Below are 15,484 nucleotides of genomic sequence, written 5' to 3'. Positions count from 1 at the left end.
TTTGCAAGGTGGTTATCTTTGTTGGGGGGTGTGCCTGACTTGAGTTCCATGTTGATTACAGCCTGTGTGGATCTCACCAGGTAGGGATTGACAACTGTGGATCAGCAACAGTCCCATATTTAAGTAGTCAACACAGGTCAAGGTTGTTGCATCCTCTACTGGGGGTCAGTATGAGCCAGTCCAGGGCACTGGAAATGATAAATTCCAGGAAGTGTTGGGCCATTGTACTGGCACTTGACTACTTTCACCAGGGGATGGAAAGCTAGCTGAGGTCTCCTACTATGTCAGTGTTGTGTTGGACCTTCATAGATGGCAGGGTGTTGAGGAATGTGCACTGACAGTCTAGGGACACAGATGTGGACCCATAGCAGGCTATGGTCTGGATTGCACTATTAACCCAAGGCAGTTACACCAGAAGTATCTTCAATGCATTGTGCTGGGATACAATTCTGGAGGTGTTCCTATCCATAATGAATATGGAGACAACACCTATGAAGGTGTGGTTTGGTCCATGTTTGGGGGCTAACAGCTGTGGAATGCCTTATAGCCTGTTACTGCAGGGCTGATGTCTGCTGCTGTGAACCACCTCTCCATTACAGCAGAAATGTTAATGTCGTCCACTCCGATGAGTGCTTCAAATTACTGTATCCTGACAGATAGAAGTCTACTGTTGAGCAGCATGACCCTCAGATTCCGTACTTGCCTAGCTGTTATGGTGGTAATTATATTTGGAACACTGCCTAATAAGGAATTATAGGGGTGGCAAGACACTAAGCCAGTACCTGGACTCCCAGGGCTGACAGATGTAGGACATCTGTGACAAGTTATTGAAGTCTGTCAATCATGTTATCCCAAGCAGAGAGATACTGGATCCCCTGAGAATGACACAAAACACATAAGCCAGTGATGCAGTCAATCATTATTCTGGGTTACAGCAGTACTCTGCCCAGGGCTACTGTCACACCTGTCTGGACCATATAATCAGAGAGTTCAACCATATATCTTGTCATGTAGTCCAGTGAGATGTGTCCCAGTACATCCACACCCACATGGATACAGAGTGATACTTGTAGTTATTGTGGAGTGCTATGACTGGCTACATCATGTGTTGGATGCTGACATGTGATGGATATTTGGCTGTTATCTGCTGCATATTCAACTTAGTGAGTGGGATATGTGTGTGCCTCAGTATTGAGTTACCCATGATCACTGTATTGTGCAAGGTGGTTAGCCTAAGGAACTTAGGTTGAGGGGCACACTGTGTAGGTGAAATATGTGTCCCTTGGCATGTGCCATGTTGTGGTGTCTGAGTGGGTGCCTGTCTTGCTGGTCTGTGCTGTTTGGGTAAATGTCCATTAAGTGCCTCTGTGATAGTGGGTGTGTGGCTTTTCACTGTATGTCATGGCTGTCAAAGTGGGTTTCAAAGTGAGCTATGCATTCCACATGATGTGTTGCAGGTGTTGATCTTATCCTCTTGATGTGCTAGTCCAGTTTTTGCTGGAGTGCATATGTCCACATTGGAGGATGTATGGGTAACTCTCACAGGTCTCAGTGTTTGGAGTTTATAGGGGAGGGTTGTCTGTGTACATGAGGCAGTTGCAACAGTGTCTCAGAATGGGCAAGTGCAACAGGTTAATGGGTGAAAGCACAGAAAACAGCACTTTAATCATGCCAGGAGGGGTGGACATAACTAGTAGGTACCGGGGCTACTTCTGTGATGAACGAGTACTACTGACAGCTCCCAGGTGTGCCACACTTACTGATACAATAACCTGTTGATGTGCCAAACTATAATGCTATTTGAAGTGCAAGACAGAAAGAACTAGCATGATGTAAGGGTGAAACAGAAGGCAGACTGTCTGCCCCCTGTAATACATTACCTCAGCTGTGCAGTTATCAGCAGCTTTGGCCATTTGAAAGTTCAGTAAGCTCTGTAGTGCGTGCAGTAACTGCGTAACACTATAGTAGACATAACAAGATAGGCAGTAGTTCTAATCCCAGTACTGGCAAGTGTGTGTGTGTGTGTGTGTGTGTGTGTGTGTGTGTGTGTGTGTGTGTGTGTGTGTGTGTGTGTGTGTGTGTGTGTGTGTGAATCATGCACTGTCTGACATGCCATTTTTGACTTGTGTACTACCCTTCACACTTCCCCTCACTTCAATTCAGTAGTCCTGTTGATGTCATCCACCTTAGAAGTACATTTGGACTAGGTGAAAAAGTAAAAGCTCTTTGGCATGTGTGCTAACTCCGTAGCACTCTAGTAAAAATAATTAGATAGACAAGAATTCTAGTGTCACTAACTGGCAACTGTTTGGATGTGTGTGTTTGTGTAAGAATCATGTAGTGTCTGGGTTATAACATTTTCGACTTCTGTACCACCCTGTACACTCCTCCTCATTCCAATTTAGTACTCTTGTTAATGTCATCTACCTTAGAAGTACCTTTGGACCAGATGAAAATGTTTAAGCTCCGTGGCACTATAGTCAAAATAACTAGATAGGCAGGAGTTCTAATCCCACTGCTGGCAACTGTGTGTGTTTGGGAGGATCAAATCTTATACGATTTATACCATTTTGATGTGTGTACCATACACAGCTGGTGACCGCCTCCCACTGCCATTACTTTATATAGTTTGGTAACAGCATCTCCCTCACATGCAGCAAGTTAAACCATTGTAAAGTCCACTGTATAGATGTGTGTAATATCCAGATGTTTGCAACATAAACATGGTTGGAAGTGGTCTGTGTCGCTTAACAATGCCCATGTATGTGATATTGTAGCCAAATAGGCCACAGTGAGTGTACTGACACATATGGGAGCATCAGGTATCATACCTGACTGAAACATCATGCTGATATGATGTCTGCCACCCTCTCAAGTGGCCAGCCTTGTAGGTGCAATGCATGAGTCCATATGCTTGGTTTTACAAGTCAACTGCTCAAGTTATGGGTCACATTAAAGGTTGGAATAGTTGTGGACTGACATATTGTGGTTCCAATTTGTATGTATCAGAAACACCTTGCATCTTAACAGGGGTGTGTACACAATTTATATACACTGTATACCAGTAATGTGTCACACATGTCCTTACCTAAGGTCATTTGTCCATCCCATTTTGCTGGCCTCTGTCCAGATGTCTTGGCACTGACAAGTTGCAAGATATGCTACAGGAATGTTGAATTCACATCAGATAGGCCCCAGTGGTGACTACTGTGATGCAATGCAGTGAACCCCACCACAACTGAACATGCACATAAAGCAATATAGCTATTACATAAAGCAATGTAGCTATTACTGATAGTTGTGTGCATGTTAAATTGTATGCCCTTCACATGGCTGGGGTATTACCAGGCCACAACAGAACAATGTCATACTCACCAGCTTCAGGCTGCTGTCCCATATGCAGTACAGAGGTCCTAGGTACTTGTGAGCATGAGATATTGTCAGCAGACTAACATGTGACCTTGGTACAGGATGGATGCAGCATGTCTTTACATTTACAGTACAAACCCCAATAATACACAATTTGCTGTCCTCACTGTAGATGTGCACCTATGTGCATAAGAAAACCCCATCCACAACTGCAATCAGACCTGACACATGGATGTAGATACAATACAGATACATGTATGTATGATACATTAGTGTACTAACCCCCAATGGGCCCTTTCTGCACACTCCCTGTCCAATGTGTGGGTGCCAGCTTCCTCCAGCATGTTGGCCTCTGTACCATGGTGCTGTACTGGGATCTGTGACCCAAGGTTGGCTGGGGCTCATATGCTACACAACTTGGTTGTGTGATGGATGACAAAGAGAAATGTGAAGTAATTTGTATGATGTGGTGATGACTGTACCCAAGGGTGACAGAGTGGTCATTGCAGCATATGTCAATAGATATGTTGGTGAAGAGACAGAGGGTCTGTGGAAGTGATAGGTATGCATGGTGTTAAAGGAATGCAGATGGAGAGATGGTAGTGGGAATTTCAAAACAAATAGACATGGCTATGGTGAATATGTACTCTAACATGAGGGAGGAGCATAGGGTGAGTTACAAGGCTGTAATAAGATGCACACAGGTGGAATATATCCAGTGTAGGAAGCCCTGTTTGAAGGAGACTGGAGACTGTAAAGTGGTGAAGGGGAAAGTGTATTTAGGCAGCATAGAATGCTGGTCTGCAGGATGATGTTGTTAATCAAAAATTGAGGGAGTTCAGCAGCAAGAATCACATGGTGTGAACTGGAAAAGGGTGACTGTGAGGTGGAGTTCAAGGAGGATTTAAGATAGACACTGGCTGGCACTGACAATTTACCACATAGCTATTTAAGTACAGCAGAACTACTAAGGGAGATGGCTAGAAAGGTGCTTAGTGTGACATGTGGATGGAGGAAGTAGTACAAGGAGACCTGGTGGTGGACTGAGGAAGTACAAGACAGTATACAGAGAAAGATTATGGGGAAGAAGGTGTGAGACTGTCAGAGAGATGAGGAAAGTAGACAGGAGTGTGAGGAGATGAGAGGCATGTCAAAGACAGATGTGGCAAAGGCTAAGGAGGAGGCATATGAAGAGTTGTATGGCAGTTTGTGAATTACTGGTTGGTTGTATTTCTCTTTGCTATGTTCAGTCATTTTAGTTGTTTTGCTAAGAGGTTGCATGTCTGGCCATTGTGTATAGCCTATCATGATTTTGTAACAGTGTACTGTTCACTTATTTATATGGACTGTGGGGGGGGGGGGTGGATGTGAGTGTCATGGGTCCTTTTGTATCCAACTGTGCATGGTGCCTCAGTTATGGGTCGTCTATCAGCAGCATATGTTTGTGTGGGTATTTTGAGACATGTATGTGTGTATATATATATATATATATATATATATATATATATATATATATATATATATATATATATATATATATATGTAGTATGTATGCATACATATATGTATACACCTCAGCACATATTGTAATATATCTATATATTGTTGTACACATATATGTATTGCCATACATCTCCATCTCCTCTCTATGTATATGTTTCTTTTCATATATATATATATATATATATATATATATATATATATATATATATATATATGAAGATACCAATCCTTCCTAATTGCACAGTGTTTCTTCCCTATTGTAAACTGGCTGTAAAGTAGGGTATGTTTGAGAAAACATCCTAAAACCATACAGTTGAGATGGCTTATTGGTAAATTGCTCTGACTATGGTGTATAGGGACCTGGGTTTAAGGGCTGTTTATTTTGTTGCTAGGAAGAACAAGGACTGTTGGATACAGAGGGATTAAGGCAGTTTTGAGCAGCTTTAAGCATGCGTGCATGGGTTTGTGCAACGGTAAGCAGTGTTAACGTATTGTTAAATGAATAGGAACTTACACCATGTAGGCTTCGCTTACCAGTGCACAAATCTGCTTAGCATTTACATTTAAGCAATGCTGAAACCTGCTAATCATAGCTGAGCTCTGGTAACCATTGATTACATTCCAGTCAGATAAAATAGCAGGGTAATGACATCTGACACCTCCAAGTATTGGCAGAACACTGGCCTTAGTCTCAATTGCAAGAAATGTGTCACAATCTCCTGTTGAATCAATGTATTGTCCACAAATAACCACATTGGTGGCAGTCCAGTGGACACATATGTCCTTTCTAGGAGGTCAGTGAACACAGCTTGACAGCAACCTCTCCTCTGACCACCACATTGCCACTGTGAACAGAAAGTCCTTCCATGTGGCACATTACATAACTAAGGGTGTGTCATCCAGGAATGGAGAGGTCAATGTCTCCCTCCACTCCCCGCACATTTGGCCAATCAGCAGGTACTATGGCCCATTTGCCATATAATTCACTAGACACCTTCAACAACTGGATAGGCTGCAAGTGTACCTCACATGTAGGACCAGATGCATGAAACAACTGTCTGATATGAAAAGAGGCCAAAACCTCCAAGTGTTCCCGGTCACATCTAGGCTACTTACAGGCAATCCCTGCTTGACTGACAATGCCATGACTGTCCAGCTGTGTTACAAATGCCACAGCTAGGAAACCCCAATCTGTATGCACCACATGCCATGGGTACCTTAACCACATTACCACATTCAAGAGAACATGCTTGGGGACTGGTCCATAACCCAGATACTGGCCATGTTATGCAATATATGTTGCACACATGTCAAAGTACCTCACTGGCTCTCTTCATGAGAAATTCAGAAGAGTGGATGGTGAATGTTGCTGTCACACTGGGGATCACGTGGCAGTATGTATAGACTGCTGACAAATGTCAGGTGGAATGATGCCAGGGTTCTCTCATGAGTTAGGCTTGTAATGACTCCATAGGCATTACTGTGGTATGCACATATGAACACATGGACCCATGATACTCAGTACTGGCAAATATGTGTGTGCATTACAGTGTATACAACTGTCTGTGAGCATGTAAACCTGTAGCTGACATTACTTTGTGGCCCTTCCACCCACTCAACCTCCCATTACCATACATTGCAGTGCTGATGATGTTATTCACTGTAAAGGTACCTTGTGACACTCTTCACCCTGTTGGCTCCATGGAGCATGTGGTAACTGCATTACACAATACTAACAATGACTACATATGTGGGGGTTCCACCCTGAGTCCTGGCAAATGTGAGTATGTGTGTATGTATGTGTGTGTGAGTCTCTAAAAGTGAGCATATATGTATGAGGCAACATTTTGAGGGCTTAGTCTCCAGACACACTGCACATTGCCATACTGTACAAGGGTTGGTGATGTTGGCCACTGTACAGGAGCCTTGAAACTGTCATCATCTTACAGTCTGTGTTGTGTGCTGCAAATGCGTATCACTGTAGTAGCAACAACTACATAGCCAGAGATTCTAATCTGAGGAATCCCAAATCTGTGAACATTTGTGTGTCAATACAGTGTCCTGTGTTTGAGTGAGTATTATATCCACTTGGAGGATGGCTCTCACATTTTAGACAGTGGTGCTCTGACTACATGTCCCAAGGTCCACTGTATGTAGTCTGCTGTCTCCATCAACCTTACAATTATCTGACAACAATTTTCAGCCCATTAAGGCCTGTGCTGTGTGTATAAACTATGTAATAGTATGCCCTGATTGACAAGATACTCATGGCTGCTAAACCCAGGTGTGTCAAATGTGTCTATGACTGTATGTGTTTGTCAATGCGTATATGTCAGTATGTTATAGTATGTTGTGCCCAATCACACCCAGTACATCCCTCTTTGCCATACTGTTCAAGGCCTGGTGATGTTGCTCACTTTACAGGAACCTCGGAACACACCTCACCCTACAAACTCTGTGGTGTGTGCAATTAAGGTAGAACACATTAGTAGCAATAACTACATAGGTAGGGGTTCTAATCTCAGTGTCGGCAAGTGTGTGTGTGTGTGTGTGTGTGTGTGTGTGTGTGTGTGTGTGTGTGTGTGTGTGTGTGTGTGTGTGTGTGTGTGTGTGTTTGTGTAAATGTGTGAAGGGATCTACTTCAATTTGCAGAAAAAATCATTTCCCAGGAGTTCATTTGACCGAGACCAAATTGGCAAAAGCAAAAATTGCAAATGAATCATCTTGTGGAAATTCATTTCAACAAAACTAGTAGTGGCACTGTTCCCCACTGTACAGTTGTACAGTGATACTGGAGTTAGTATTTATAGTTGGTGGTGGTCATTGGGGGCACAGCCCCTCATATTGGGGGTAGTGTTGTGCGTATCCCGATGCATAGTGTGCTGTATACTGTCGAGTCTGTGTTAAGAGGTTAAGTAGTTGTTATTCTAACTAGGTGTGGGATTACACCACCCTACACCCTCCAATTTGGGGGCTGTGCCCCTTACACCATCACAACTATTCATACCAACTCCAAGATTGCACTACAGTGGGGAAAGGACATATACCCTGCCACTACTATTTTCAGTGAAATGAAATCTGGCAGACTGATTATTTAGTGATTTCAGGTTTTGGCAATTTGGTCTTGGTTGAATTACATTTGCAAACATGAGTTCTCTACAAAGCAAAGTACATCCATGTGAACAGTACTCTCTGTGTGTTGCATCAACACAAAAGCATGTGTGTGTGTGTGTGTGTGTGTGTGTGTGTGTGTGTGTGTGTGTGTGTGTTATTCACTAACTTTTGGTGTGTGACACCCAGTGCACTTACCATTGTGCACTGTACAAGAGCTGCTTACATCAGTCACCATGCACTTACCTGTGTACACCCCTCAAACCTATCAGCCATGTGGCAAATGGAATAACTGTTATACAGACCTGTTACTTGTGTTCAGCTGTACTCTGGATGTGACACAGTCAATATGTTACCACACTGCCACACCCCTTGTAGGAAAGAACAGCAGGCCAACATCCTCCTGAGACAAAGACACCTAGAACACAAAGAGAATACATTATGGGGACCACATTCGGTCAGTTTTAATAACAGTAATGATGCATCATGGCTGGACAGCTACACACCCTGAGGTGTAAGCATTAAACAGGCCAACTGACAACACTTTAAAAAGCATTGCATTGCTAAACTGCAGTATATTCACCCTGTGCATCAGAACCATATTAGCATGTCCCTGCATCGATAGTATGGAAGGCAGGGATGTGGCACAGGTGTCATCATATGCACAGGGTGTGTTGTGGGTTTGCCAGAGGCCTAGGCTGAACCATTTGATTGACATCATGTGTGTAGGTTAGGGGTTTGTTTATTAAATGGGCCGTACAGAGGTGGTGTGTGTAAGTATGGAGGTGCCCTAGCTGTGATGGTGATGCATGTGTGTTTATGGATGCACACAATTATGCCATCTAGCTGCCCTATATGGGGGTATGTTGGACAGCTGTGGACCATACATGGCAGGGTGTACAGCTCACTGTGTCTGGCTATGGTAAAAGGGAACTAGGCCTGCTGGGGTTGCAAGGGCACCACCAGGCAGAAGCCGAGATATGGTACTCTCCCCTGATGATGATATTTGTCTGCTGGAGCTGCATCCCTGTTGGGACCAGCCAGGAACATGTGCCCTTGGCCTGCTGCATCTTGGTGTGGACAGCACCCACTCTGCAGTGGAGCCACTGGTACTGCCACTATGGGAGCAGGAGTGAGATGTTGCCTGGCCACGTAGACCTTCAGCGTTTGTGGTGCTGTCCCACATCCATGTGACCAATGCCCTACTCCCAGCACGTGCTCTAGCACAGACATCCCACAGTCAAAGATTGCCACCATCTCACCCAACCATCTATCCATGACCTCCACATTAGCTCAGGGGATGCCTGGTATGCATTTCTGTTCTATGACAGTGTGGCACACTGCATTGACAGTCTTGCTGCTCAATCATACTTCTCAACCTGTTATAGCAGGAAATCTGGACAATGGCACACATAAATGAGTGACAAAGGGGACATCACTACTGATACTGTATTAATATAGCTGCACCATACATTAGTAAGTTGATTGCACAGTAGGCTTTGACATCATTGTGTTAACCTGGAAGATGTCCAACAGTCATGAGTAGTCTATTATGTTACATTGTCATTGCTCACAGACTTGCCAGTGGTTTGGCTGACATAACATAAGTATATGTGTATGTGACTACAGTTATCTGTCACACATGTGCTTATTGTCCAGCAGAATGTTAATGTTATTAATTCAATATATCACATGCAGTTCAACACACATGTCTACAACAGTACTTTACTATGCACATGGCTTATATAGGTCTCTTAGATTTACAAGACAAACATGTATTATACTCATATTCTCAGGTAACATATGGATATGGACAACATCCCATTAACTGGCCTAGCAGTGGCACAGTCACAACTGTTTGACAGACACCCCAGCATTTGTCATATGTAAGCTGTCCTTTCCCAGGACGAGTCAGGCTCCTGAGCTGTTATCCTACCTCACAACCACATAGAGTATCACATCTGGACAAATCCAACAATGATGGGGGGATAAATAGCGACAGACTTTAAATATCCCTGTTACAAACTTAGGAAATTTGTAGAATAATACATTTTGCATTACCATGAATATTCTTAAGGATGTGGCATCTTAAACCAAGTGTTTGTCATTACTTAATGCCTTCAATTCTCAGCTATTTGCTAGAAAAGTACAGATTTCAGGAGGTACAGACAAAGAACTATGCTGGGAAAATGTGGACATTCTGTGAAGATCTGTACAGTTGAGAGGTATGGCTCTGATCTCTCCCACTGCAGAGAGGGACAGATGCTATGGCCATAGCAGTTGTTCAGCAGGACATTAGTACAGAAAGTCTTGTTGGGACATATATTTTTTCCAAGTCATATTTTACATTATTGCAGACCAAGTACTACATTCAATAACATGCTTAACGGTTTCACATACCTTTTTTTCTTCTCTTTTCTGTTTTTTTGTTTTAATTTGTTTTCTCTCTCTCTCTCTGTCCACTACAGGGATCAAGCTGGTTTTAACAGGTGGCAGTCTGACATTTGTAGGTGATGCGCATGAACAGATGATGACCTGTGCACCAATTGGTGTCCCCCACTTGCTAATTGCATGGAGAGCAGCTGTGTAGTTGTTCCAATAGCCAATGTCGTGGTAACACACTCTTGTAACTGAGTACTCCATGTGGGTATTAGCCCTTTCCCTTACGTGTGCGGAAGACATCCTGGAGGTGTGTGAGCTAATACCTTTTAGAACAAGACTTGTGGAGACAAGCCAAATAAATGGTGAAGAAGGTTCAATACTTAGGGGCAGAATGTGAGCATTATTGTTATATGCTTGGAATACTGCTAGTTTAATAGGGTTTGTCTAAACATGCTACTTCTGCATGGGCTTCAGTCTGACAAAGTTCTGTCTCTGCATAGCTCTCACCTTTAGGGCTATCCACATAATGGCCAAAGGTTAGCCTGTAATGTTTGGTCTGTTCCCCAGACAGGTATTTTCCTTGGCAAATCAATAGCATACTGAGGTAATTGCAATCAGTAAATGATAACATCCATTTGTTTTTCTGACTTTATATCCCTCAGAAAAGATATGTTACAACAAACTCTGTAACACCAGCAACTTTCTCAGTGGATAACAGCAATATTTCAAGTATGACCATGTATTTGGGCCTCTGTCCACCAATTATGTCAGGCTTTGTCCAGATGTCATACAGTAGGAGGTTGATAGGTATAATGGTCTATCATTATTTAGTGCCATCATTCCTGCAGAGGGGAAATGCTGGAAAACATGTTGGAGTCTGCACATTAAAGAGGTTGGTATATGGAGAATGTTCTTAGATGCCCTTGTAACATATTTTATGTTGGGGAGAGTAACACGTGTTTTAAAACTAGGCTGTTAGAACATATGAGGCATATTACTGATAAGAAAGACAACAGTTCCATAGCCGCACATTTGAATAAATCTCACCATGGGGACAGTAGTGGGTTCCAAGTCACTGTTTTGGAAAAAGTCTCTTTCTCAGTTTGATAAAACATTCATAAAAGAACAATTGTTATGTTCAGAATCAATTTATTATTATTAAATGTGATACTTTATCCCTAGGGGTTTAAATGAGGAGTGTAGTTGGAGGTTGTGTATGTAATTATATAACTAAGTTTTAATTGCTTCTTGTAATTAAGGCAAGTGTTTCTTATGAGGTTTTACACCTTGACGGCTTTGGCCAAGACATCAGAGTATAATAAACATGTTTGAATTACTGACTAGTTGTATTTCTCTTTGCTATGTTCAGTCATTTTAGTTGTTTTGCTAAGAGGTTGTTGTATGACTGGCCATTATGTATGGCCTATTATGATCTTGTAGCAGTATATTCTTCACTTATTTATTTGCACTGTGGGGGTGGGGGGCAGATGTGAGTGTCATGGGTTCTTTTGTATCCAACTGTGCATGCTGCCCCAGTTATGGGTGGTCTATTAGCACCATATGTTTGTTTGGACATTTTGAGACATGTATACACATAGCGCTGTTTATTTTCTTGCTAGGCAGAACAAGTACTGTTGGATACAAAGGGATGAAGGCAGTTTTGAACAGCTTTAAGCATGTTTGTGTGTGTTTGTGAGATGGTAAGCTATGCTAACGTACAGTTAAACAAATAGGCGCTTACACCATGTAGGCTTCGCTTACCAATGTGTAAATCTACTTAGCACTTACATTTAAGCAATGCTTAAACTTGCTAAACATAGCTCAGCCCTGGTAACCATTGATCACATTCCAGTCTGATAAAATAGCAGGGTAATGACATCTTTAATAAATGTATTTAATTTCCTGTACATAACATGCTTCTATGTGCTGTCATTACAGTAGCAAGGGGTGTGCCTATATTGTATGGGACATTTGGGTATACATGGATAGTACCACAATCTTTTTTTTAATTTGTTTTATTCATGGGTAGTATTCCAAGTTATATGCGGTCACACATCCATGTTACACCAGCTACAGTGCACTGGTTGACAAAAATAGTTTAACACGTATTGTATTATTAAGTTAGTACTTTTAACAGTGCTTTTCCAAGTAAAAGTAGATTGCAGATTGTAGTACTTGAACCATACACCCCCTGCATGCAAAGCTGGGACTCTGAGTATTAACTATCTTGTTCTTGGTGTTTGAGCTGTATGTTTTTATGTATCTCCTATTGGATATTGATATGATATGATATTAACTGTAAACTACTATGTTTTGTGGATATGTCATTGAGGACTGCTGTCATGTACTAATGGCATACCTTTCAGTTTCAGACTTCTATCTTTCAAAACATTCATCCTAATGCATAATCTGTTGGCTATCTACTTTCTCTCTGTCCTCCGTAAAGATGTGCAGATGTCAGGTATTGCTAAGGCCATGCAACTATGTAGGTGCCCACATAGTATTGTGCTGTGGGCCTGGACACTGCTGCTCATTCCAACATATGGGACATTCCTTAATGTGGGCCTTGCTCCTATTCCTTGCCTGTGTGAGGGACATTACAGAGGTGGTGGCTACAGACTCACATACAATACATAGCAATACATCACAGGACAAGACATGTGGAGGCAGCCCATCAACATGGGGGACATATCCACAAAATTGTGAACAGAATCTATGTCATCAGTGCTGTTATACACATGGCAGATTGATAGATTGACAGGGTTTGTGTGGACATGCATTTAGTGAGTGACTTCACGACTCACAGTGATATGTCTCTGACATACCTCTCCACTGGCACTCTGTCAACAAATTGGCCACATATTTGCCTGTTATGTTTTGTCTGTTCCCCAGGCAGTTGGTGTCCTTGGTAAATCAGTTATGGACTCTGGGGAATGCAATCAGTAAATACTCACATATATTGGTATTATTATCGTCATATTCCTCATAAAGGATATGTTACAACAAACCCAATAACATCTGCAACTGTCTCAATGTATTATAGCAATATGTTCAATCTACCCCTGTGCTTGTGCCTCAGTCCTCAAATGATGTCAGGCTTTGTCCAGATGTCAAAGAGGCTCACATGTATTTAGGATCATTATTTCTTGCCTTCATTCCTGCTACCATCCCAGTGATGTATTGGACTCACAGACATGTCAGGGAAGAATCCATAGATATGAGTCCTGAGCCTGTACATTCTGAGGTGAACTGTACATGTGAGAGGCCTGCGTATGTTTGATCATTGTTAACAGATGGTCAGGACTGTGTACACATGTCATGTGTACATGTTATTTGGGCTGTGTATGGAAGGGGTGGATGTAAGTGTTATAGCTCCTTTTTATCTAACTGTGCATGCTGCTCCAGTTTCTGCTGATCTGTTCACTCATGTATTTGTAGGGGCAGAATGAGACATGTTTTGTACCAAGGTCAGGATTCAGACTACACTGAGAATTGGGACTGTATATGTAGGGTTAGTGTGTGAGTGGCAAACAATGACGTACTTGTTCACACAGTCCATATACTCTACTGTTCACTTGACTTACTGGTATGTGACTGTGACTGTGGTGATATTGGTTGTGGGTATGCACTTTCACACTGGTGTCTGTTTGTCAATGCTATTACATCCCTGTAGTGCCTGATATATTTGCAAATACATCTGTAATTACCCATAGCAGATTTCCCATTTCAATTACTTGTGCTATTTCACTAAATATATGTTAGAGCACACAGGAGGGTGTTACTACAACTGTGTTAGCATATCTATGCCAGTACTTCATATACATCCCCATTTTCATGGCTTCCACCCATCCCTTTGTCAGCCTTGGTCCAGATTCATTGCAATAAGTGGTTCTGAGCATACCTCTCAACTGGGTGGATTGTTTCAGGATGTCCAGGTTTACTGCTCAGGTTCAGGTGCCTAGGCAGCGAGACATTTCCCAGTGGTACATTTGACTGGGGACACATGGCTGAAGTGACATTCAGCTGCAGAGAAATATGGCTGTTTACAAATTCCCTGTGGGCAAAGAGAAGCATACACTGCCATGCCCACAGCTTTAATAACCAAATACACAGGGGAAAAACAATGGTCATGATCCCCAAAGGAACATGAGACAGCAGGCAATAAGGCAGGCATCAGCAGCAGGCTGGCTAGAGGGCATGTCAGTGGTAGTAAAAATGCAGTGCACAATGGGCAGTGCCTTTATAATTGGAGTGTGTGTACCACTACCCCCTTCACAGTGTCTAGGGAACATTACTTAAAACGCATACTGGAGCATAAATGTGACTACAGTAGCCTGCAGGATTTCCTCCATGCTGTAGCACACTTCTATATGTTGTAGTTATATACATATGTACTGTACACTGAGCACAACACTCATTACATCTTCTGCCACCATGCATTTGGCTATTAAAGCTGTGAGCATAGCAGTGTGTGCTTCTCTTTGGCCACAGGCAATTTGCAAACAGACATATTTCTCTGCAGCTAAATGTCACTTCAGCCATGTGTCCCCAGTCAAATGTAACAACAGGGAAATGTCTTACTGCCTAGGCGCCTGGGGTTTATATTAGAACATCGAATATTTAAAAGTTTGAATCACTAAAGGTCGACCTTTAGTGATTGAACTGTTAAAACACTGAACGTTCAGAAAAAAAATAAAAACAACAAAAATAGAAACTAAACAATGTAGGCAGGGGGGCAAGCCCCTTGTACCCCCACACTACTTAAATATACCAACTCCGAGACCACACTACATTGAAGTAAACAAATCTCCCCTTATGGAGATTTCCATTTACTTGTTCGATGTTCTGCAGTCTCGCTATTACCATGTTGACAATGTCAGATTCGACATTGTCAGCTTTCGAGAATTTAATCAAACTAATAACCCTGGATATACATATCCCACCTCCACCCCCAGCACAAAAGACCACACACTGAGACTTCAGTCTTCTTAAGACTGAGATGGTATCCTTTAAGCCCACTGTGGCAGTGGATACCACATCCCACAATGCCGTATCCTTCACAAATGCTTTCTATGGACATCTCCAAGAATGCATGGATCCCTCTCCACCAAATGTAAAG

This window comes from Protopterus annectens, chromosome 2.part2 (genome assembly GCF_019279795.1).
Source record: "Protopterus annectens isolate FY-2018-M chromosome 2.part2, PAN1.0, whole genome shotgun sequence".
NCBI lineage: Eukaryota > Metazoa > Chordata > Ceratodontiformes > Protopteridae > Protopterus > Protopterus annectens.
The sequence above is the reverse complement of the archived record's forward strand: the minus strand, read 5'-3'. Positions refer to the sequence as shown.